General features: G+C 42.4%; 1 long non-coding RNA gene across 1 annotated transcript; it reads left to right on the top strand.

The window, feature by feature from the left end:
* Window positions 1–24,309: 24,309 nt before the first annotated feature.
* Window positions 24,310–25,100, top strand: LOC311007014. Its single transcript, XR_014596405.1, has 3 exons — window positions 24,310–24,344; window positions 24,738–24,809; window positions 24,934–25,100. It is a non-coding gene; the product is annotated as an uncharacterized lncRNA (long non-coding RNA).
* Window positions 25,101–26,523: the final 1,423 nt, after the last annotated feature.

Here is a 26,523-nt window from a genome sequence, read left to right as displayed (position 1 = left end):
AACTAGAATTACTAACAACACTCTTCATGAGTTTGACGGTCGTCTTCACCTGTTGGTTCCTGCAGATGGTAAATGAGATAATTTATTTGTTCCAGGTGAAGACACAACCACAACAACCACTGATCCCTACACAACATCAGAAGGTACTGACAAATCAGCTCTCTCTCCCTCTTCAGTGTGAAGTGTGTGTTTTCTTCTTCTTCTTCTTTTTAAAAATGCTTTTCAAAAACTTTAAAAGACTGATCCGTCCACTATCTGATGAATTTCAGAATAAAGGTTGTAGAGTTGGCTACGAGCTACAACAGCTACAAATAGTGAGCATTAGCTCCATCATATGGGAGAATATAGACGGATAGATATTTACTTTATTGATCCCCTGGGGCTGATCAGTAACTGCACATCACATAGTGAGGTTATTGATTGACACTTATCAAATAAGATGTCATACCTCTGAGAAAATATCTTCACATGTTAAAGCAAAGCAGACCAGATCTTTATTATTTCAGCACACTTTTTAAAATTACCTTTCTATCCTCTGGCTTTTATTTTGAAAAAATTACCTTATCTTCCATGTCACATGACTTCCTGTCCTTGTTTTCAAGTCAACGAAAATGAAAAAGTGAATATGCAATCTTTGGAGCCTTTGGCTTGAATTTGCCCTTTTTTTTCCCACTGTTAAAACCCCAAAGGTGTTTTAGTGTTTTAGTTGTTGTTGTTGTTGGAAGATTTGAATCAGAAGAGAAACTGATGAAATGTTTCAGTGTGTTTTTTCTTCTGTTGTTTGCAGCTTTGCTGAGGCTCGTCATCTTCTCTGTGGGTCTGATGGTGCTCATCATCACCGTGGTGACGGTCAATGTGTGGACGAGAACTAAAGGTGAAAACCTCCACAGGTCAAAGGTCGATCAAACTGTTTGGATTCAAAATATAGAACATAAACTTGACTCTCGTTTGGTTTCAGGAAACAAGAAACAGACGAACGAGAGCAACACCACCACCAATGATCACGATAACGACGTGAGTTTATTTATTTATTCATTTCGGACATTTTAGTTAAATCAGCCTTCATCACACATCATCTCAGTTTAAGTAATACAGCAACATGGCCGAAAGGGAAAGCGGGAGAAGCAAAAGCTGACTGCATCTAGTCCTGCCCCTGGTACCCTCAGAATACATTCTCTTCATCAATTTTTTTTTCTTTTGACAGTCCAACATAACATGATACAACAGCAGATAGTAGTACAGAGCTGCAGTCCAGTTCCAGACAGTCAAAACAGATCACATGCGTGTCTGTACATGTGTCCATATTGGTCCATCTTAAGTGAACAACAGCCTCGTCTTGTTGTCTGGCATGTCTCAGTCCTGTATTTGTGTGGTCCAACAGCAGAGATCGATTGCAGTGATTTGATTGATTGGCCGAGATAGTGTGGACGCCCATTCTTGCCGTTTTTCTTTTATTCATCCCTCTCCGCTGGGGTTGCGGCCGATTTTATCTTGGCCATGTCATGCCAAGCTGTGGCTATGTCCGCTCGCATCCTCGTCACAGCATCCCGAGTTTAACAGTTGAATAGTCAATTGTTTCTTTGTCCCAATTCAGCTGATCACAACTACTCAACACCTCACATATACACAACACAACTACACGACCAGTGCAGACTACCACAGAGCAGGAGCTGATGAGTTCATCAGAGAAACTCGGAGCAGCTGAGAACATTCACCTGTTCCTTTTATTCCCACAGGTGAACAATGATGAAGGTGAAGACGACGGTGCAGTGAACTATGAAAACGTTAACCAGAGCAGCTAAAGCCTTTAGTACGGTGGCCCAGAGGGACACACTGCTCACTGTCTGCTGGAAGGTGTGTTGTGTTGCTCTGTGTTGCCTTGTGTTACGCTGTGTTTGAAGCTCATTTGTCATTTAAACAAAGAAACAAGAAGATCATTTTAAAGGAAGGAGGATATTTTTTCTTTTAGGATAAAATTGTTTACTTTTCAAGTTTTTAATTTTTCTTTTTTCTATATGTTTATGTTTTAATGCATGAAAGAATTTGTCAAATAAAGTGCTTTATGTCAATGTTTCATATGTTTGCCTCATCTTTGTTATCATTAAATAAGATGCTGATTCATTCTGCTGACGGAAATTTACCAACTTAAAGATAGAGAAAAGGGGAAGTGATGTACAACAAACAGGAAGAGATAACACAGCCTCACTTAGACTCTGAGAGGACACACTCAGACACAATGACTGAACACAGGTGGATTAAAAGGTGTTTTTCTCTGATCCTGGAGCTCACTAATTACAAATGTTGGTAATGTTTCACATGTACCAGAGACAAGTTTTAGGGGCGACAACGCTCTCGACCTTCTACTGGTGATAAATTGGACAAAAAGGGGGGAAGGTGTTTTTGTTATTGTTGTTGTCGTTGTGTGCTCTGAGGTGAGTGAACTGGCACATCTATCTAAAGAAGCTCCTCCTGGTTAATGCTCATTAATAATAAAAGTAATATTCAGACATTTTTATGATCATTCATTTGTTCATTCACTAGCCACACCTCCACTGAGGTCACTAGGGGGCGTGTCCTCCCTTGCCGACTGGTTCTGCTGCTGTCAGTCACAACTTCCCTGCTGCAGGTGCTCTACATCAAGTGTTGCATTCACAGGCATTAGTCATTTAAAACCTCAAACAACATGCTAAAACTAACTATAACTCCAGATGAACAGAACGCGCTACTAAAAGTCACAGCAAAGAAAAGACTCAGGGCCGGATTTACTAAAGGTTTGCGTATATTAAAACGTGTGCAAACGTGATTGCACGCGCAAACACACGTGGAACCTGATCTACTAACCTGACGCACGGAGGATTGCGTCTCTCAAATGGGCAAAATAGCACGTGCGATCCATTTAGCGTGTTTGCCTTGATGAATATGTAAATATGGGCGTTTCTGCCAGAACACGCAAAATACTGGGAGGAGTAGATGCAAATCGATTTATTTAGCTCGTGCAATGTGATTTACCAAACCAGGAAGAGATTGCGGTGGCTGTTTTTGCCTCTTTATTCACCACGTCTGAAAACCATGTACTAACTGATACAACTTTGCCAAAACTTATGCGTTTATTGGTTTGATACCTGTCAGAGCCCCGTGATCTTACATCTCTGCATTTCCTCACGTCTGGGTAAATCTGTAACAGTTTTTCAGCCGTGTTAAAAGTCATTTACGCGCCGTTACGCACGGGGCACGTCTGTCCTGCGCTCCTCTCCCCTCCTCTCACCTGGCTGCTCAGCTCCGTCTCTCAGTCCCGGTCCCGGACTGAGACGTCACCGCTGCCTTCACTCGCCTTTGATCCCCCTGGTCAGTGGTCAGAGCGTTTAGATCCGTGTGTCCCACCTGAGCTCTCTATTAATCCACTCGATCATGGGCGGCACACACACACGTTATAGGTGTGTGATTGTCGCTGCAGCTGCTGCCTGTTCGTCAGTATATGACGAGTTGGGCCCTGTAGCGATTTGTGTTTATTTATCTAAACAGAGCGCGAGAGAGATAAACACACATGCTGTCATATGCATCGGATCAAATGTCATTCTGTCCCTTCGTCCGTCCAGCTCTTACCACGCGCAAAACCCTCATTTACATATTGCGGTTTGCACGTGTTTTCATTTAGCGGGTTACTCTTAGTAGATCACCTGTTTTGCGTGCACTAACCAAACACGCAATATTTTAGAGGGCGCAAACAATATAGCGCCCGCTATCTGGGATCTTAGTAAATCCGGCCCTTAGTGTATAACCAGTAAAAACAACGTCCAATAAACAAACATGAACTGCCCTTTGACATGTGAACCTGTCTGCTGTGTGTGTGTGTGTGTGTTGTTGTGTGTGTGTGTGTGTGTGTGTGTGTGTGTGTAATGTCAAAGTGATGGTAATCAGAGGTTCAAATTTCCACAGCTCTTAAACGGCTCTACCCACGTCACCAGAACACCTCCCCCTCACTTCTCAAGAAACAACTTCAGACGCCACAAATGGTCAAAATGAGGAAGTGACACATGAAATTACAAAAAGACAAAGAGGAGGAGGATAATTCTGTCTCTCTTCAGAGGCTCCGACAGTTCACAGCTGAGTGGATGATGGATGAACTCAGGTGGATCAAAGTGTCTTTATGTCTGATTGGGGTTCTTCAGTCCACAGGTAAGAACAAACCCACACACACACACACACACACACTATAGATTTAAGAAATTGCCTCTATCAATATTAATGCTCATTGACACCAATCTGAGTCCCATCCTCCTGTGTCGATCAGTCCAGGGGCCTCATGTATCAATGTTGCGTACGCACAAAAAAGTGGCGTACGTCATTTTCCACGCCAACGTTCAGATGTATCAAAAGTGAAATGACCGTGGAAAAGTGCGGTGGCCCACGCCAACTCCATAGCTGGCGTACGCACGTTTCTACAGCTATTGTTCCTTTGGCGACACTTAGAGGTGAAGCTGTGAAACTGTTAATAATGTGAAAACAATTAGTCCTCAGAGTAATGTGCACATCAGAGACACATTTATGAACAACCCATCCACGTGTTGCAATTAGATAGGTGGATATAAAAGCACGCGCAAAGTGGTACCGTCAGCTTTAGTTTTAAGATATTGCAGATGCTGCAGTGCGAAGTGAATGTACAGATGCATCACATATTAACAAACATTGTGGCGAGATGGCTGGTTCAGCGCTCGATTAATTCATTCAGCATAGTTGGGAACAGATTACAGGCTGGCACTGCAAAGTAAATGTATTTGTTTAATTGTCCTATAACCACCGATGCACACTGAGCATGTCCGCCCAGATATCACACTGTCAGTGACTTTCTTTTTTTGCTGGTTAAACTACACACACTAAAGTACTTAATGTCAATAAACACATGCGTAAAGTTGGACATGTGTCTTGATCAGCCTCCCTGGCGCACTTCTGCATTTATTTACTACGCGATCTGTGTATAAAAAAAGGCAAATGACAATCATTAATCCATTTCACATAATTTAATTATTGAGTACATTGTCTGCTTTCATTTGGGATGACAGCGGTCCTCCGCCTCACGTTCACCTTTATATAACACACACACTCTCCCACCCCCTTTGTGCTGGTGCCGGAGGACGGCAAAAAAAAAAAAAAAAAAAGATGTTTACACGGCTCAACTTTATTGAGGAGCACCTTCAACTCAAATTTGGTTAAATTGCTGTTCCTCACAGTTTTTCATGGTGTTATCTGACCGTAAAGAGAAGGGAATCTTTGGTGCAGGCCTTATTTACATTGATTTGCATATTTAAATGGAGGCGTGGACAGGGAGGAGTTCGGCACTTCTACATGTGCGCTCAATTCCACGTTGATTGGGATGTACAAAGGAAAAGTGCTTGGATCCATGCGTACGCACACTTTGATACATCAGATTTTCTTTGTGCGTACGACAGTTTCTGGATTCTGGCGTACGCCATGTTTCAGTATGAAATCCACGCAAGTATTGATACATGAGGCCCCAGGTCTGGTTCTGGGAGAGTCCTGCTCAGTCTGCACTTTTTCATCAGGCAGACACACGCAGATACACACCAACACACACACACTCACAGACACACACACGCACACACACACAGATCGTACAGGTGTGAGCCGTCACATTTTCCTCTCTCGTCTTCTTCACAACAGTGACTGGACAAAGTAACTCCTACATCGCTGTCAGAGCTGGAGATGTTGTCACTTTGTCCTGCGCTTACGAGATAGCTGGTCAACACGAGTGTGACAAGACTGACTGGATCTTTAGTGGTTCAACATACACAAAGCTGGTCAGAAGTGGGAAGATTGTTGAAGAAGACAACCCTAGATCAGACAGACTGAGTGTCCCAGAGAACTGTTCTCTGGTTGTAAAGAAGGTCTCAGCTGGAGACGCCGGTCGCTTTGACTGTCAACAGATCAGATCAGGAAGAATTTCTCACTCCACTCTGATTGGTGTGTCTGTTGTCACCAGTGAGTATTTACACTGAATCATCTCACTCATTCTGATTATTACAGTGATGAAGCTCATTTCTCTCTCATTGTCTCCGTCTTCACAGTGACTGAACACGATGATGGTGATGAGGTGACGTTGACCTGCTCTGTATCAGCTCCTAAATTCGTCACAAACACAGTGCAGTGGCTGTTTGAGGGTGAAGCTGTGGGTGGAGTTAACACAAACATGACGTCAGCTACTGTCACGTTTCCTTCCTCTGATCTCAGGAAGACAAAGCATCAGGAGTCGTATCAGTGTCAGGTCACTGATAGAGAAGGTCAGCGGTTCACCTTCACTGCTCCGACCTCAGGTGAGGAACCAGGTGAGAACATGATGACTGATGGTTCATGAGGTATCTGATAATATTTTGGTTATGTGTAGGCTATATGTGGGTCTCATCTCATTATGTGTTTTGTAATCGCTCAGATTTTTTGATGTACACAATCCATGATATGTCTTTTGATGTTTTAATTGTTTCAGGCCTGCTACTTTAAACTTAACCTGTATATGGATTGTTATGGATATGTAAACATGTGTTGATGTAACGACTGTGATTAGGTTGGGAGGGTAACAGGTGCCATTGATTATTGGCAACCTCCCCCTATTTATGTGCCCCACCCCCCTACACATCAGATGACCTGATGAAGACCCAAGTGGTCGAAACGTTGTCCTTGTAATACATTTTTGGGAGCTCGATTATAGCAGTTGTGCGGACATCGTTTGTTTTTTCTTCTTGTTATTTTTTGTCCTGCACCTGCCTGCACTGTGTTGGATGTGTGTGCACTGTCTTTCCTTGCTCATGAGGCTTTTCCTCACCGCAAATTTTGTCTGTTTGTCCAGATGTTGACACCACCACCACCACCACCACCACCACCACCACAACAACAGCAGCAACAGCAACAACAACAAATGGGGGAAAATCTGGGATGGACCCAACATCACCTGTCAGCAACACCTCACCTCCAACCTCAGGTGAGAAACCAGAATTACTAACAACACTCTTCATGAGTTTGACGGTCGTCTTCACCTGTTGGTTCCTGCAGATGGTAAATGAGGTAATTTCTTTGTTTCAGGTGAAGACACAACCACAACAACCACTGATCCCTACACAACATCAGAAGGTACTGACAAATGAGCTCTCTCTCCCTCTTCAGTGTAAAGTGTGTGTTTTCTTCTTCTTCTTCTTTTATTTTGACCAAAAATGCTTTTCTGTTTTTCCAAAATGTTAAAAGACTGATCTGTCCACTATCTGATGAATTTAAAAATAAAGGATGTAGAGTTGGCTATAACTAGGGCTTCACAATATTGGAAAATAAAATAATACTGAGTATTGATCATTTACACACCTACTACAAACCTATCATCATTTGAATAATGATTTGAGGTCACTCTATACTCTGGCTTTTATTTTTAAAGATTTACCTTATCTTCCATGTCACATAATGGGGAATGTGCAATCTTTGGAGCCTTTGGTTGGATTACTGATGTTTCCACTGTTAAAACCCCAAATAAAAAGTGTATCAGTGTAATTTTGTTGTTTTTGTTGGAAGATTTGAATCAGAGGAGAAACTGATGAAATGTTTCAGTGTGTTTTTTCTTCTGTTGTTTGCAGCTTTGCTGAGGCTCATCATCGTCTCTGCAGGTCTGATGGTGCTCATCATCACCGTGGTGACGGTCAACGTGTGGACGAGAACTAAAGGTGAAAACCTCCACAGGTCAAAGGTCGATCAACAAACTGTTTGGATTCAAAATATGGAAAATAAACTTGACTCTCGTTTGGTTTCAGGAAACAAGGAACAGACGAACGACAACGTGAGTTCAACAACTGAAATGTTTCAGCTGATCAGTACAACACAACTACTCAACACCTCACCAATACACTTCACAACATAACCACTCAACATTAACACAACTACACAACCAGTGCAGACTACCACAGAGCAGGAGCTGATGAGTTCATCAGAGAAACTCGGAGCAGCTGAGAACATTCACCTGTTCCTTTTATTCCCACAGGTGAACAATGATGAAGATGAAGACGACGGTGCAGTGAACTATGAAAACGTTAACCAGAGCAGCTAAAGCCTTTAGTACGGTGGCCCAGAGGGACACACTGCTCACTGTCTGCTGGAAGGTGTGTTGTGTTGCTTTGTGTTGCATTGTGTTACGCTGTGTTTGAAGCTCATGTGTCATTTAAACAAAGAAACAAGAAGATCATTTTAAAGGAAGGAGGATATTTTTTTTTAGGACAAATGTTTGTTTACTTTTCAAGTTGTTGATTTTTCTTTTTGCTATATGTTTATGTTTTAACTCTTTCGCGACCATTGACGAGTTAACTCGTCACAGCCTGCCGAACGTTCACGACCACTGACGAGCAAACTCGTCAAAACCGTTTTTTTACAGATTAAGATAATAGACACTCTGAGGTACCCTGTGTGTGATTATGGTAGTTCTCTGATATGTAAAACTGTTTTAAACTAAAATCAAAACATAATGTTTTTTATAAACTGTGTGATCTTGGTTTTATTTGAGTAATCGTTCTCCTTGAATGCTGCTCTGGGGGCAGCGTGCAGCGCTGTGCGGCTGTCGGCTACAGTGTTGCCACTTTCTCGCTGAATCTGGCGACTTTCCAAACCCTCTTTTGACAAAAGCGACCGACGACAAATCTGGCGAGTTTTTCCGGTGTTGTTTACAAACGTTTCTGGTTTGGAGACTCGGATCTGAAAGCCCGTTATCACAGCTGTTTTCACGGTGCAGCGGAGCGGGTGCTGAGCAGCGGAGCGGGCGCTCTGCAGCGGGGGCTGTGACCGGCCGCCCCCGCCCCAGAGCACTCATCGCCGGCCAGTCACACAGCAGTGTCCCGGAGCTGCTGCGCTGCGGCCAGAGACCCACACCGCTGCACCGCTGCTCTCCAGGCTGCCACACCCCCCAGATTTACCTACAAATATATTTATTTAGCCGTAGAAATGATTTGGGAGACGCCACACTGCAGAGTAGCGGTAAAATGAGCAGATTGCCACTTGACACAAAAGTGCGTTTTTCTCTGAAACTAGAGCGGGAGCTCCGTTTTTGGAGAAACCCAGCTCTCTTCTCCTCCTTCCTACTCACGAACGAAACGGCGGAAAAACTCGCCGTTTTTTCGAGAAGCACGTTGTAAAGTCACTCTTCAACCAAGTGAAGACCGTTTGTTTCTAGGTGATGTACAGAGTTCGGTTCGACGTGAGATAAAAGGTAAACAAATAGCCAAAAACATGTGGTCCTGAGTGGATGTGCTGAGGAATTAGTGTGGTCGCGAAAGAGTTAATGCATGAAAGAATTTGTCAAATAAAGTGCTTTATGTCAATGTTTCATATGTTTGCCTCATCTTTGTTATTTATTATTAAATAAGATGCTGATTCATTCTGCTGATGGAAATTTACCAACTTAGAGAGATAGAAAAGAGGAAGTGTTGTACAGCAAACAGGAAGAGATAACACAGCCTCACTCAGACTCTGAAAGGACACACTCAGACACAATAACTGAACACAGGTGGATTAAAATGTGTTTTTCTCTGATCCTGGGGCTCACTAATTCACTTTACTGCTGCTACATCATTACAGCTATTTAGTTTAATTTTCATTTCATGAGTTTTATCAACTAACAATAAAAGTTGTGAAAGAGTTCAAGTACTGCACTTCACTAAGCTGCAGGTTTTTCCACATACAGCACAGCTTTGCAGTACTGGTTGGGGTCAGGCAATTTGGGACAAATTTAGGCAACAATAACGTCGTCAGATCAGTTTAAGTCTCAGAAAGCAATGGTTGCAAGTGTTACACTTTCTTTACATTTTTGAAAAGTTGTGTTAATGACTTTTATGGGCAAGTGTGTATAAAAGTAGCAGTATAATGCTGTGGCTTGTGGGACAGCAGTATTGTGTATGCTTACCTGCTAATATGCCTTGTTTTTTCTAGCTCCACTTGACTTGCCCCAGTCTCTGTCAATGAGACACGGTCACGCCCACATAGATGACAAAAGTGGCTGGTAGTCATCAGCTTCCCAAGACAGTAGCACACTGCAGCCAACAGAGGGCAGCAACTTACAAGAGGCAGCATCAGATCCCTGATGAGCGCTGCTTGCCTTGCTCACCCTGACCACATGGCCACAGCTTTAAATACACCTTGCTGCTGACACTCATGAACTAATACTACAAAGGATATTTCAAGCTGTATTTCTACCTTAGTGTCTTGGTGCTTCTACCTGATTCACGGCAAGGCAAGGCAAGTTTATTTGTATAGCCCGTTTTTACAAACAGTTTGTCTCAAAGGGCTTTACATGGCATCATAACAACATCCTCTGCCCTTAGACTCTCACATTGACTGAAGAAAAACTCCATGGAAAACCCTTTTAACAGGGGAAAATCTGAGAAACCTCAGGGTGAGCAACAAGGGGAGGGATCCCTCACCCAGGACGGACAGATGTGCAATAGATGTTGTTACAGACAAGAAAACAGTTTATAACAGAATGGAGAATGAACTGAATCCTTCCGACATGACGTCACTGTCCTTCCTGTGCAGGCCGATCCTGAGGATCTGTCAGCTACATCAGCAAGAAGACGGCTGAAGTTAAGGTGAGCTGTGAGACTGGTTGTACTGGTGGTGGTGGTGATTAATCAATGGGGTTGGGGGGTTACTATGTACTCTACTTGTTATGTTATGTTAATGTGGTGGCAACTGCACGGCTCTGATGCTGATGCCATCCGACCCACGTCACCAGAACACCTCGCCCTCACTTCTCAAGAAACAACTTCAGACGCCACAAATGGTCAAAATGAGGAAGTGGCACAGAAGGAAGAGGATGATTCTGTCTCTCTTCAGAGGCTCCGAAACTTCACAGCTGAGTGGATGATGGATAAACTCAGGTGGATCAAAGTGTCTTTATGTCTGATTGTGGTTCTTCAGTCCACAGGTAAGAACAAATACACACACGCTCACACATTATATATATTTAAAAAGTTGAACTCACACTGACACAGATACACAAACACTGAAACTGACACACACACAGATCACACAGGTGTGAGCCGCCTCATTTCTCTCTCTCGTCTCCTTCACAGCAGTGACTGGACAAAGTAACTCCTTTTCCTACATCACTGTCAGAGCTGGAGATTACGTCACTTTGTCCTGTGCATACCTGATAGATGGTCAACACAAGTGTGACAGCACTGACTGGTTCTTTGATGAATACACACAGCTGGTTCAACGTGGAAAGATTGTTGAAGTAGACAACCCAACATCAGGCAGACTGAGTGTCACAGAGAACTGTTCTCTGGTTGTAAAGAAGGTCTCAGCTGGAGATGCCGGTCGCTATGACTGTCAACAGATCAGATCAGGACGACTTTCTCACTCCACTGTGGTTCAACTGTCTGTTGTGACCAGTGAGTATTTACACTGAAGCATCTCACTCATTCTGATTATTACAGTGATGAAGCTCATTTCTCTCTCATTGTCTCCGTCTTCACAGTGACTGAACATGATGGTGGTGGTGAGGTGACGTTGACCTGCTCTGTATCAGCTCCTAGAGACGTCACACACACAGTGAAGTGGCTGTATGAGAGCAGAGCTGTGGGTGGAGGAAACACAAACATGACAACATCACAGTCTCATCACTCAGCTACTGTCACGTTTCCTTCCTCTGATCTCAGCAAGACAAAGCATCAGGAGTCGTTTCAGTGTCAGGTCACTGATAATAAAGGTCCTCCATTCACCTTCACTGCTCCGACCTCAGGTGAGGAACCAGGTGAGAACATGATGAGTTTCTGCACATGATGGTTCATGAGTTGTTTCGTCACCGCACATGTTTTTTGGGGTTTTGTTCTGTTGTTTTTTCAGATGACGACACATCCATAACAACAGCAAAGACAAATGCAAATGGGGAAATACTTGGGATGGACCCAACAGCTCCACCTGTCAGCATCACCTCACCTCCAACCTCAGGTGAGAAACCAGAATTACTACAGATGTAGCCACCTAGAAGTTCCCCCTGGTCCCTGGTGGGACCACTGTGGGACCGTGATGGGTCCGTGGTGGGTCCGTGACGGGCTCCCGCTTGGCCCGTGGCGATAATGTAATCCCCCGCGATGACGTAGCGAACGCAGCCACGACTGTTAACGCCCCTCTGCAGCCCGTGTGAAAATCAGCTGCAGTGTCGCCTTTGTCCACGGGGAGGAGCAGTGATTTTGACCCGAGTTAATCTGTCAATCACTTTTCCTCCTCCTTTCTTTTTTCCCTCGGATGAATTGCTATAACAGGCGATCTATTAGTAGCTTCAAAGATAAATAAACACCGACAGAGCAGAAATAAAAATGTATATCACTCGCAGTTTACCTGTCTACAGATTTTGCATTCTACTAAATGTTTGCCTTGTGGTGGTTTTAATGTTAACACTGAAGCATACGGTGCGCAAATAAACCCTAACCAATAAATAAACAACATGCCAACGTGTCCGTGAATATACACGCATGAGACTGTGTGTGAAAGTGTGGTCCTAAGTGACTGCCCTTATATTTAAATAAGAGGAAAAAGAAATAATTATGAGGTTCATAAATTAAATCGCCATGACACAGCTGAGACTTGACATAGGCTACTTGATGTTTTTTGTTTGTTTGTGTGAAACCTGTAATATAAACAGTTATTTACAAGCCCCTCTTTCAGTTTATGCCAGTCGGCAACCATGAAATCTGCTGTGCATCTCTGGCTTGCTCATTCACTCCCGATCCGCAAATAAATAAATACATTTTTAGTGACCACAGCGCGTCACGTCTCAGAACCACGGGCTACATTTGTGTATTTATTAGGGCTGGGCAAGTTGCGTTATGGCAACTCATTAAACTATCAACGCCGACATTTATTTTATTGCGCATTAATGCATGTTGCTCACATGCTTTTATTTTGTAAAAGTCTGTTTCTGGCTGCGGTGTAGGCGTCAGAGTGGCCGGACACCGTAAACATGCGCCGTGCACCTCTGTAAAATTCTCAATAAAATGTCATGAATGAGTGTATTTTTCACCACAGAATACTAATATCCCTCCCCCTGCGCTATGCTGACCTGACGCGTCTAGAGTGGTTGACAGTTCTCTCTCTCTTTCACTTGTAATGATAAAGTCACGTCAAACCAGCCATTCCCATTAGGAGAGCCAAATGCCTGACGCGCGATCTACTGGCACTGACGCACCTGTCTTAATATGGAACTCAACATGAGAGCGAAGGTGCGCTCTGCTCTTATTTCCATCTCACCCCACACACGTCGACCTGTGTCTTGTGAAGACGTACAGCGCGATGGAGAGAGGGCGAGAGAGGGAGGGAGAGAGAGAGAGAGAGAGAGAGAGAGACCATACAGTAGACTATACAGCGCGCACTGCACACCAGCGGTTTCGCCGGTCCACTGAGTGAAATAAGCAAGTTTAGTCAGATAATCAGGGCCGTTGCTAGAAATTCTGGGGCCCCTGAAAGAATACTAAAGTGGGCCCCTGACTTTTCCACTTTTTTTCTTAGACTAAGTGTATGATCATTTTTTATTTAGCCGACTTTGTTTTGATGCTAATGCAGCATTACTATGAGTATTAGTCAGGGTCTTATGCAGAATAATTCAGTCATACAAAGATTAGACTAGGTGCAGCAGGTGTCTTCAAGTTTGTGAAGTTGTGATATCAAATCGGAATGGGGTTTATAGGGGGATTGACAGTATAGGCTAGTACTATAACTAGCAAATTATAGTGAAAAATCAATAAATTTAATTCATAAATTTAATCCAGAGGAAGTACAGAGTTAAATGAAATTCCAGCACTGACTCCATATGCAAAATTACAACATTTTTTGTAAGATAGATAATAATGTAAGATAATCATGAAAATAAAAATGCTTAAAGCAGGACCTTAAGGAAATACCTGCTCATTTTCTAATCAATTCATAGTCAAAGCAGTGGGGAATGCTTGGAGATGGTAATGATCTGGAGCAGGTGTGAATGTTCAGGGGTTTGGAGTGTGTTGTTGCTCAGGAGAGAGTCTGGTCCAGCTAGCCTTCCAACATAACCTCCCCTCCCCCGGTCCTCCTTCAAAGTTGAACAGCCAGCTCCATTGCAGGCTCTGTGCGATTTGTGTGACAATGGGTGACCAATAGGTGGCCCATTAGGGCAAACAAAAGATTGAGCAATGATAATGCTAATTCCCTGGTCGAAGGCATGCACTGAATACCTGCAACTGCAAACATCTTAAAAAGGCTTCCATCACTCCCTTAGTTTTTTCCTATTTAAATGTAGATTCACAGTAAATAAATTGTGATAAAAAAAAATGACAGTAGGTATTATTAGCTACAACAATTTATTTCCAGATAAAACAGTGGCCAGCGCATCTCCGGTAGCTAGGTCTGTCATAATTTCACTTCTTGAATCAAACATGTACTCGTGGTTCTATGAATTATGTGAATTTCCACTCACCACCAGCGGCGGCACTTTAAATGCCGCCTCTGGCGATATGTACTGTTCTGTGAGAGAAGCGCCATCTCCTGGTCATGTCATGTATTTCATTGAATGGGTGGAGTTCCAGTAAAAACTAGTCACACCCAGGAAAAGGAGGGGGTCACTCCAGCTGCTGGGACTTTGCTGGAGCTCTGCTGGAACTCTCATGGGAACAGCATGGGAACAGCATGGCAGCAGCATGGCAGGGGAATTTCTATGTGGCTCCTACTGTAACAACACTCTTCATGAGTTTGACGGTCGTCTTCACCTGTTGGTTCCTGCAGATGGTAAATGAGATAATTTCTTTGTTCCAGGTGAAGACACAACCACAACAACTACTGATCCCTACACAACATCAGAAGGTACTGACAAATCAGCTCCCTCTCCCTCTTCAGTGTAAAGTGTGTGTATTCTTCTTCTTCTTCTTTTTAAAAATGCTTTTCAAAAACTTTAAAAGACTGATCCGTCCACTATCTGATGAATTTCAGAATAAAGGTTGTAGGGTTGGCTACAAGCTAAAACAGCTACAAATACTGAGCATTAGCTCCATCATATAGGAGAATATAGACAGATAGATATTTTCCTTATTGATCCCCTGGGGCTGATCAGTAACTGCACATCACATAGTGAGGTTATTGATTGACACTTATCAAATAAGATGTCATACCTCTGATAAAATATCTTCACATCTTAAAGCAAAGCAGACCAGATCTTTATTATTTCAGCACACTTTTTAAAATTACCTTTCTATCCTCTGGCTTTTATTTTGAAAAATTTACCTTATCTTCCATGTCACATGACTTCCTGTCCTTGTTTTCAAGTCAACGAAAATGAAAAAGTGAATATGCAATCTTTGGAGCCTTTGGCTTGAATTTGCCTTTTTTTCCCACTGTTAAAACCCCAAAAGTGTTTTAGTGTTTTAGTTGTTGTTGTTGTTGTTGTTGTTGTTGTTGTTGTTGTTGTTGTTGTTGTTGTTGTTGTTGTTGTTGTTGTTGTTGTTGTTGTTGGAAGATTTGAATCAGAAGAGAAACTGATGAAATGTTTCAGTGTGTTTTTTCTTCTGTTGTTTGCAGCTTTGATGAGGCTCGTCATCTTCTCTGTGGGTCTGATGGTGCTCATCATCACAGTGGTGACGGTCAACGTGTGGACGAGAACTAAAGGTGAAAACCTCCACAGGTCAAAGGTCGATCAACAAACTGTTTGGATTCGAAATATAGAACATAAACTTGACTCTTGTTTGGTTTCAGGAAACAAGAAACAGACGAACGAGAGCAACACCACCACCAATGATCACGATAACGACGTGAGTTTATTTATTTATTCATTTCGGACATTTTAGTTAAATCAGCCTTCATCACACATCATCTCAGTTTAAGTAATACAGCAACATGGCCGAAAGGGAAAGCGGGAGAAGCAAAAGCTGACTGCATCTAGTCCTGCCCCTGGTACCCTCAGAATACATTCTCTTCATCAAATTATTTTTCTTTTGACAGTCCAACATAACATGATACAACAGCAGATAGTAGTACAGAGCTGCAGTCCAGTTCCAGACAGTCAAAACAGATCACTACTACACGACCAGTGCAGACTACCACAGAGCAGGAGCTGATGAGTTCATCAGAGAAACTCGGAGCAGCTGAGAACATTCACCTGTTCCTTTTATTCCCACAGGTGAACAATGATGAAGATGAAGACGACGGTGCAGTGAACTATGAAAACGTTAACCAGAGCAGCTAAAGCCTTTAGTACGGTGGCCCAGAGGGACACACTGCTCACTGTCTTATGGAAGGTGTGTTGTGTTGCATTGTGTTGCAATGTGTTACGCTGTGTTTGAAGCTCATGTGTCATTTAAACAAAGAAACAAGAAAATAATTTTAAAGGAAGGAGGATATTTTTTCTTTTTGGACAAATGTTTGTTTACTTTTCAAGTTTTGGATTTTTCTTTTTTCTATATGTTTATGTTTTAATGGATAAAATAATTTGTCAAATAAAGTGCTTTATGTCAATGTTTCATATGTTTGCCTCATCTTTGTTATTTATCATTAAATAAGATGCTGATTCATTCTGTTGATGGAAATTTAGCAACTTAAAGATAGAGAAAAGAGGAAGTGATGTACAACAAACAGGAAGAGATAACACAGCCTCACTCAGACTCTGAGAGGACACACTCACACACAATGACTGAACTCAGGTGGATTAAAAGGTGTTTTTCTCTGATCCTGGGGCTCACTAATTACAAATGTTGGTAATGTTTCACATGTACCAGAGAAAAGTTTTAGAGGCGACAACGCTCTCGACCTTCTACTGGTGATAAACAGGACAAAAAGGGGGGAAGGTGTTTTTGTTATTGTTGTTGTCGTTGTGTGCTCTGAGGTGAGTGAACTGGCACAAAGAAGCTCCTCCTGGTTAATGCTCATTAATAATAAAAGTAATATTCAGACATTTTTATGATCATTCATTCGATCATTCATTAGCCACACCTCCACTGAGGTCACTAGGGGTGTGTCCTCCCTTGCCGACTGGTTCCACTCATAGATATATATAAGAACTAGATGACTCACCCGCAGCTGTTTCCCAATGACAAAGCGTAGCCAGTACGGCGGCCATCTTGGGACGGGCAACTCTCTCCCAGCCTCTGCTGCATGTTCTGCTATAATGACCATAACTTGCTCAGTTTTTGTCCGATTTCAAAACGGTTTGATTTTTATGAACGTTTATGCAGTTATGATGCAGCATATTTAGAATCATGGATAATTTTAATAATGTATTTTTTTTTTGTAAAAGTAGCATTATAGTGACATTATGCAAATAGTTAAAGTAATAGCTACATACTGATTTATTTTTCACAGAGTTATGAATCGTTTTTTTAGTGCAGATGACTGGATCACCTATCTACTGCACTGTAACTGCAGCCAGAGTCAGAGCAAGTTGCCCGTCCTCATATGGCCGACTATGAGCTACGCCTGCGTGTAGTCAGATCCACCCCCTTGGTTCCACTGCTGTCAGTCACAACTTCCCTGCTGCAGGTGCTCTACATCAAGTGTTGCATTCACAGGCAGTAGTAATTTAAAACCTCAAACAACATGCTAAAACTAACTATAACTCCAGATAAACAGAACGCGCTACTAAAAGTCACAGCAAAGAAAAGACTCAGCGTATAACCAGTAAAAACAACGTCCAATGAACAAACATGAAACAGTTTGACTGCCCTTTGACGTGTGAACCTGTCTGCTGTGTGTGTGTGTGTGTGTGTGTGTGTGTGTGTGTGTGTGTGTGTGTGTGTGTGTGTGTGTGTGTGATGTCAAAGTGATGGTAATCAGAGGTTCAAATTTCCACAGCTCTTAAACGGCTCGACCCACGTCACCAGAACACCTCCCCCTCACTTCTCAAGAAACAACTTCAGACGCCACAAAATGAGGTGTCAATATGAGGAAGTGACACATGAAATTACAAAAAGACAAAGAGGAGGAGGATGATTCTGTCTCTCTTCAGAGGCTCCGACAGTTCACAGCTGAGTGGATGATGGATAAACTCAGGTGGATTAAAGTGTCTTTATGTCTGATTGTGGTTCTTCAGTCCACAGGTAAGAACACACACACACACACACACACACAATAGATTTAAGAAATTGCCTCTATCAATATTAATGCTCATTGACACCAATCTGAGTCCCATCCTCCTGTGTCGATCAGTCCAGGTCTGGTTCTGGGAGAGTCCTGCTCAGTCTGCACTTTTTCATCAGGCACACACACACACACACACACACACACACACACACACACACACACACACACACACACACACACACACACACACACACACAGATCGTACAGGTGTGAGCCGTCACATTTTCCTCTCTCGTCTTCTTCACAACAGTGACTGGACAAAGTAACTCCTACATCGCTGTCAGAGCTGGAGATGACGTCACTTTGTCCTGCGCATACGAGATAGCTGGTCAACACGAGTGTGACAAGACTGACTGGATCTTTAGTGGTTCAACATACACAAAGCTGGTCAGTCGTGGGAGGATTGTCGAAGAAGACAACCCTAGATCAGACAGACTGAGTGTCCCAGAGAACTGTTCTCTGGTTGTAAAGAAGGTCTCAGCTGGAGACGCCGGTCGCTTTGACTGTCAACAGATCAGATCAGGAAGAATTTCTCACTCCACTCTGATTGGTGTGTCTGTTGTCACCAGTGAGTATTTACACTGAAGCATCTCACTCATTCTGATTATTACAGTGATGAAGCTCATTTCTCTCTCATTGTCTCCGTCTTCACAGTCACTGAACATGATGATGGTGATGAGGTGACATTGACCTGCTCTGTATCAGCTCCTAAATTCGTCACAAACACAGTGCAGTGGCTGTTTGAGGGTGAAGCTGTGGGTGGAGTTAACACAAACATGACGTCAGCTACTGTCACGTTTCCTTCCTCTGATCTCAGCAAGACAAAGCATCAGGAGTCGTATCAGTGTCAGGTCACTGATAGAGAAGGTCAGCGGTTCACCTTCACTGCTCCGACCTCAGGTGAGGAACCAGGTGAGAACATGATGACTGATGGTTCATGAGGTATCTGATAATATTTTGGTTACGTGTATGTGGGTCTCATCTCATTATGTGTTTTGTAATCGCTCAGATTTTTGATGTACACAATCCATGGTATGTCTTTTGATGTTTAATTGTTTCAGGCCTGCTACTTTAAACTGTGACCTGTATATGGATTGTTATGGATATGTAAACATGTGTTGATGTAACGACTGTGATTAGGTTGGGAGGGTAACAGGTGACATTGATTATTGGCAACCTCCCCCTATTTATGTGCCCCACCCCCCTACACATCAGATGACCTGATGAAGACCCAAGTGGTCGAAACGTTGTCCTTGTAATACATTTTTGGGAGCTCGATTATAGCAGTTGTGCGGACATCGTTTGTTTTTTCTTCTTGTTATTTTTTGTCCTGCACCTGCCTGCACTGTGTTGGATGTGTGTGCACTGTCTTTGCTTGCTCATGAGGTTTTTCCTCCCCGCAAATTTTGTCTGTTTGTCCAGATGTTGACACCACCACCACCACCACCACCACCACAACTACAACAACAACAACAACAACAACAGCAGCAACAGCAACAACAACAAATGGGGGAAAATCTGGGATGGACCCAACAGCTCCACCTGTCAGCAACACCTCACCTCCAACCTCAGGTCAGAAACCAGAATTACTAACAACACTCTTCATGAGTTTGACGGTCGTCTTGACCTGTTGGTTCCTGCAGATGGTAAATGAGATCATTTCTTAGTTCCAGGTGAAGACACAACCACAACAACCACTGATCCCTACACGACATCAGAAGGTACTGACAAATCAGCTCCCTCTCCCTCTTCAGTGTAATGTGTGTGTTTTCTTCTTCTTCTTCTTTTATTTTGACCAAAAATGCTTGTCTGCTGTTCTGTCCACTATCTGATGAATTTCAAAATAAAGGTTGTAGAGTTGGCTATAAGTAGCGCTTCACGATATTTCAATAATAATAATACTGATTATTGACCATTTACACACCTACTACCAATCATAATTTGAGCAATGATTTAAGGCCACTCTATCCTCTGGCTTTTATTTTGAAAGATTTACTTTATCTTCCATGTCACATGACTTCCTGTCCTCATTTTCAAGTCAATAAAAATAAAAAGGGGAATGTGCAATCTTTGGAGCCTTTGGTTGAATTACTTATGTTTCCACTGTTAAAACCCCAAATAAAAAGTGTATCAGTGTTATTTTGTTGTTGTTTTTGTTGGAGGATTTGAATCAGAAGAGAAACTGCTGAAATGTTTCAGTTTGTTTTTTCTTCTGTTGTTTGCAGCTTTGCTGAGGCTCATCATCGTCTCTGTGGGTCTGTTGGCGCTCATCATCACCGTGGTGACGGTCAACGTGTGGACGAGAACAAAAGGTGAAAACCTCCACAGGTCAAAGGTCGATCAACAAACTGTTTGGATTCAAAATATAGAAAATAAACTTGACTCTCGTTTGGTTTCAGGAAACAAGGAACAGACGAACAACAGCAACGACAACACCAATGATCACAATAACCACAACGTGAGTTTAAAAACTGAAACATTCCTTTTATCCAGTTCAGCCGATCAGTACAACACAACTACTCAACACCTCACCAATACACTACACAACATAACCACTCAACATTAACACAACTACACAACCAGTGCAGACTACCACAGAGCAGGAGCTGATGAGTTCATCAGAGAAACTCGGAGCAGCTGAGAACATTCACCTGTTCCTTTTATTCCCACAGGTGAACAAGGATGAAGATGAAGACGACGGTGCAGTGAACTATGAAAACGTTAACTAGAGCAGCTAAAGCCTTTAGTACGGTGGCCCAGAGGCTGGAAGGTGTGTTGTGTTGCATTGCATTGTTGTGTTGTGTTTACAGCTCATGTGTCGTCAGTGCGATGAAGTTGGTTTCTGAGGTTTTGGTGTTTTGACTTCTCATGGCCACCGTAGGTTAAACAAAAAAACAAGATAATTTAACAGGAAGCTGAGAGTTTGTCATTTAAAAAAAAAAAAAACTTTTCTTTTCCACTTGATTTTTGGCCTAAATGACTTGTTTCTATACGTTTATGTTTTGATGGATGAAAGAATTGTTTTATGTCAAATTTTTATACATTTGCCTGATCTTTTTTTATTTATCATATACAGGAACTATTGAGTGACAAAACATATATTTGCTTTGAGTCAAATATGATTTTGTAGTTACTGTAGAATAAACTTATGTCCAGGTCACCTGACCTTGGATCAGCCTCTCTGGCTCAAACTCAGTAGTTTCTGACTCTTTCCAAATTTACAGAACCATGCTAACCTTGTTTTATTGTGCTCTCATTGTGAATGTAGAAAAGGCTATACAATGAGAAAAAAAAAGAAAATAAACTTCACTTATATTTGTTGGAAAGAGAGAAAATTATTATAACCTTCTTTTTAGACGCTATATAACTGTTCTTTGAGGCCTTGGGGATTGAGGGGAAAAGAATAAGGGCTCTAACTATCATGCAAAATATATCATTTATATGATTTACAAAAATACCCCACTCGTGTGGCATAAAAACTGTGTGTGCCTGCAATAAGGAAGAAGCCTCATCACAGGCCTGACTTTTCCATTGAGTGCACAAGCTTTTTTGTCTTGCTTCCTGCAGTAAACAAACTTTCCCTCCATATGAGGCCCATTTCTTGGTCTTAGCTTGCGTACAATGCATAAATGGCAATCTACACATTATTTATTGCATTTACAGCTAATTTTCCGATAATCAGAGGTAACAGAGTAACTGTCTTGATGTAAATAAACACTCTTTGGCACACTGTGTGAAGGCCCACAGGTCTCCTATAGGGCTTTGGCCCATCCTGTGATGGGGCAGGAGTCTCCTATAGGACACAAACATTTGAGGCAGGACTACTCCACCTCTAGGTGAGCTACAGACTCTTTGTAAAGGCCTAAGTGTCCCAATTTCAATAAAAAAAATAATTACATCGCTATCATTTGGCACTCCAGAGATAGACGCTAAAGAGTAAAACAATACCCCTGACATTGTATACGATGGCAACGACCTCAGAGCGTTAAATGATGACTCCCACCCTCTTAATGCTGAGTTAGCTGCTGCCATCAGGACAGAGGCTCATAGTACCGACCTGTAACACCAAGCATTACAAAAACAGCTTTGTCCCAGCAGCCATCAGTGAAATTAACAATAAAAGAAACGCTGAGAACTGATGGCTCACGTACCTTATATTCCAACTTAGTTTTATGTTTCTTATCTCCCTTTGTTTTTTTTACTGATTATTTGGCATTTTTCTTCTCTTGTTCTTACTCTGTTTTTATAGTCCTCTGCTTTATTTTATCTACAGTAGCTATATCTATATCTTTTTTTTTTTTTTTTTTTTACAATGGTCCTTCCTTTTAGTAGGCACTTTGTGTTACTCTAATGTATGAAAAGTACCATATAAATAAAGCTGATTTGATTAGTCCTGATTAGTCAGTGTTTTGTGTAAAATGAGGGTCATTCACTGCAAACCAAATTCACCTAAGGGTTAAATAAAGTTGCCTTGAACCTTGAAATTTTCTTTGTTTTTTTAAGTATATTTTGGGGGCTTTTTCGACTTTAATGAACAGCACAGTCGAGAGTAAGACAGGAAATGGGGTGTCAGAGAGGGGGGAATGACATGCAGGAAAGGGCCACTCGATGTAGGATTCGAACCAGGGCCGTCTGCAGTGACGACTGTAGCCTCAACATTTTCATTAGTACAATGATACGTACAGTCAGAGCAGGTACCTGAACGTCTCAGGTGAGACATCAGAATTACAGACACAACCAAAGCTATGAGAGTGAAACAAACCCCACCGATGGGAGGTGTTGTGTGGTCATCACACTGAGGTTTAGCTCTCAGCCAATCAGAACTCCTCCTGATGTTTCATTTTCATCAGCAGCTCGTGTGCTTCTCCCCCACGTTGACCCACGGTTTCTTCACCTGCTGCTGCACATTCACAAGCCTCTCCTACACCTTCCTCCTCAGTTCATCTCCCAACACCGCACCACAGGATCTGACCTCTGACCTCCTCCTGTGGTTGCTGGATGATTATTGATCCACCTCTGCACTCACACAAAGTGACTCAAATGTAAAAGTAAAAAAAATAGCCTGAATTAGAAAATTTGAGGAAGTAAAAAGCTGCAATAGAGTTGAGATGTTGACTCACTCCGCCAACGGAAATTCAGCAACTTAGAGAGAGAGAGAGAGAGAGGGAGAGAGAGAAAAGAGGAAGCGATAGACAACAAACAGTTAGAGCTAACAAAGGCTCACTCTGACTCTGCGAGGAGAAACTCAGGCACGATGACTGAACTCAGGGTGATTAAAACATGTTTTTCTCTGATCCTGGGGCTTCAGATCACAGGTAAGACAATATGACATTACTAATTCAAATAACTGTTGATACTTCATTACAGCTATTTAGTTTGATTTTCTTGAGTTTGATCAATTAACAGTGAAAATAGTTGTGAAAGAGCTTCCCTGTCATTTTTATATTTAGTTTATTTTTCTCTCTCGTCTTCTTCACAGCAGTGACTGGACAAATTCCTCCCTCCTTCTCCTACATCACTGTCAGAGCTGGAGATGACATCACTTTGTCCTGCACATACGTGATAGATGGTCAACGTGAGTGTGACAGGACTGACTGGATCTTTTATGAGTCAGGAACCACACTGCTGGTTGCACGTGGGAAGACTGTTATAGAGAACCCTAGATCAGATAGACTGAGTGTCACAGAGAACTGTTCTCTGGTTCTAAAGAAGGTCTCAGCTGGAGACGCCAGTAACTTTGAGTGTCAACAGCTCGATCCAGGACTTTATCACTTCACTCGGATTCATCTGTCTGTTGCCACCGGTGAGTATTTACACTGAAGCATCTCACTCATTGTGATTATTACAGTGATGAAGCTCATTTCTCTCTCATTGTCTCTGTTGTTTGTCCAGATGACGACACAACAACAACAACAACAACAACAACAACAACAACAAAAACAACAAGAACAAGAACTACAAATCGAGAAACACTTGGGATTGACCCAACAGCTCCATCTACACCATACGTGGCAGCTGTGGCCGGGGGGTTGGCAGCGCTCCTGATAGCAGCTGTGGTGCTGTTCATATGGAAGAGAAGGAAAGGTGAGAGGGTTCACAGAGCGTAACCATGATCAGGACATGTTTCAGTGTGGAAGCTGATTATAATTTTTCCTTTGGTCTGTTTAGGGAGGAGAACACAGACGGACCAAGACGCTGAAAAGCTACAACAGGTATTTAGATTTTTTGATGCAGGAGGAAATAACAAGATGGTGAACAGGTGTAGCTAATAAAGTGTTTGGGGAGCGTAGTTTCTACTTAATCTTAAGTGTAACAAGTGTTTAACATTAAACACAGTGAGATGTGCACTGCTCATTTACCGTTAACGTGTGTTGTAACTGTAGGACACACACACACTGTGACTCGGGAGCTAAATTTAGCTCTGACAGTGATGAGAAAGGGGAAGGAAGATGATGCAGGCCGACTGAAGCAGAAAAAAATGGAAGCAGAAAGTTGAGAGATCACACAAGATGAGGAAGTGTTCGAAAAATAAGACAGAGATGAAAGGAGCAGCAGTAAAAACAGGAAGAGTGATGAGCTGTGTTTGTGTCGTCCTCCCTGTGCAGCCTGATCCTGAAGAGGAAGTCTCCTACGCCACCGTCAACTACATCAAGAACAAGAATGCGACTGGAGCCCAGGTGAGCTGTGGGACTGGTTGAACCGGTGATGGTGGTGGTGGTCAACTCTCCTGACTCAGCTCCACTGTGTGTGTGTGTGTGTGTGTGTGTGTGTGTGTGATGCTGTTTCTCTGTTGTTTCTCAGGCTCCAGTCAGAGGTGATGAAGGTGATAACGTGACCTACAGCACTGTGAAGGTTTCCTCCTCCCCCACTCATTCCAGCGACATCTACGCCAACATCAACAAGCCACGGAAATGAGACGCTGCAGCAGCTGAGGAACGTTTACCAGCTTCAGATGTATGTTCAGACTTTACCTGTGACAGGACAGGTGTGAAGGGAGCAGGCAGAGTCAGTGGATTGATTGTTGTAAAAAAGCTTTTGTCCAGAAGGAGGCGCGCTAGGTTAGATAAAGATAAAGGGATCACTTAGCCTTCAGGTGTCTGCTCGCTGTGCTTCAAAAATGGAATTGAATGAAATGAATGTTCATATTGTATTCCTAGCAGAGCTCCAGACTGCTCCTAAATGGGGAGCATTTTCCCCCTAAAATTTGAGACAGTGCAAGTAAATCTTTCATCTACTTGCACAAGTGCAACCAGTAAATTTGCCAGGTTTTTTGGTTGTTGTTTTTTGTAACACTGGCGAAACATGAAGGAATCTGGTATCTGTCATTACAGCTGGCAGGCCAATGTGTGTGAGGATTATGAATGAAAAGGAAATGTGAATATTTGCTTTGCAAGTTGATTTACAGTATGCACCCCTAGATTTTCTGCTTGCCCCCTTAAAATTTTAAGTTAGGAGACACTGTGCTCCTAGTAAATAAAGTTAGTCTGGAGCCCTGACTATAGTGTCACTATTTTTTGATACCGTACATTTTTTAAATTTTTTTTATTAAAGCAGAAGTGAGTGGTCCGGTCGTTTTCGCTAATGCTGCGTTCCAGGCAGGCTTTTGAAATCGTAAATTACAGCTTCAAGTCACAACTTACGACTTTGTAGCGTTTCAGGCAACCCACTCGTGTTTTTCCGACCTGTTTTACCGGTGAAAGTCACTATAACGGCCACTCGTAACTTCCGACCGGTGAACTCGTACCAGATCGAACTGGTACCACTTCACGGTCGGAAAAATACGAGTTTCCTTGAATGCACCATAACAGTCCTCGTCGCTACGTCACCACATTCACGGCGTTCCTTGGCTGCACACACAGCCCTGCATGCCGTTCTCTCTCCTCATTGGATAAAAACTGTAGGATACGATAAATGTTTTCTCTTCGGCTCAGAGCAGAGCAGAGGGACTGAGAGACCCGTGTTTCGGTCCAAACACTCTATGTAAGTGATTGCTGTCGGAAGATATAACTATTTAAGACTTATATTAACACAAATATATCACTCACTTCTGCTTTAAGTATATCTTTGGGGACATTTTTTGCCTTTATTGGAAAATATAGTTGAGAGAGGAAGGAAATGGGGAGGCAGAGAAAAGGGAAGTGACATGTGTAGCCCTGTGTAAATTTATGAAGATTAAAAGGGCAACAAGTTAATTGCATTATAAATAGCAGTTAAGATTAAAAAGAGTCTAAGCTCATGGTTAACAAATGTCATTTAAGGTTAAAAACTGAGTTAAAATGATTCTGTAAAAAAGTGAATACTGGGTAGTGTTATTTGTGTATTGTAAAGATGCACAATATGTTAAATATTTGTTGTTTATGAATGTTTGTAACTATGTTTAATTATGCCTGA

Source organism: Trachurus trachurus, assembly GCF_905171665.1.
Source record: "Trachurus trachurus genome assembly, chromosome: 24".
Classification (NCBI taxonomy): Eukaryota; Metazoa; Chordata; class Actinopteri; order Carangiformes; family Carangidae; genus Trachurus; species Trachurus trachurus.
Note: the sequence above shows the minus strand (reverse complement) of the source record. Positions and strands in the feature narration are given on the sequence as shown.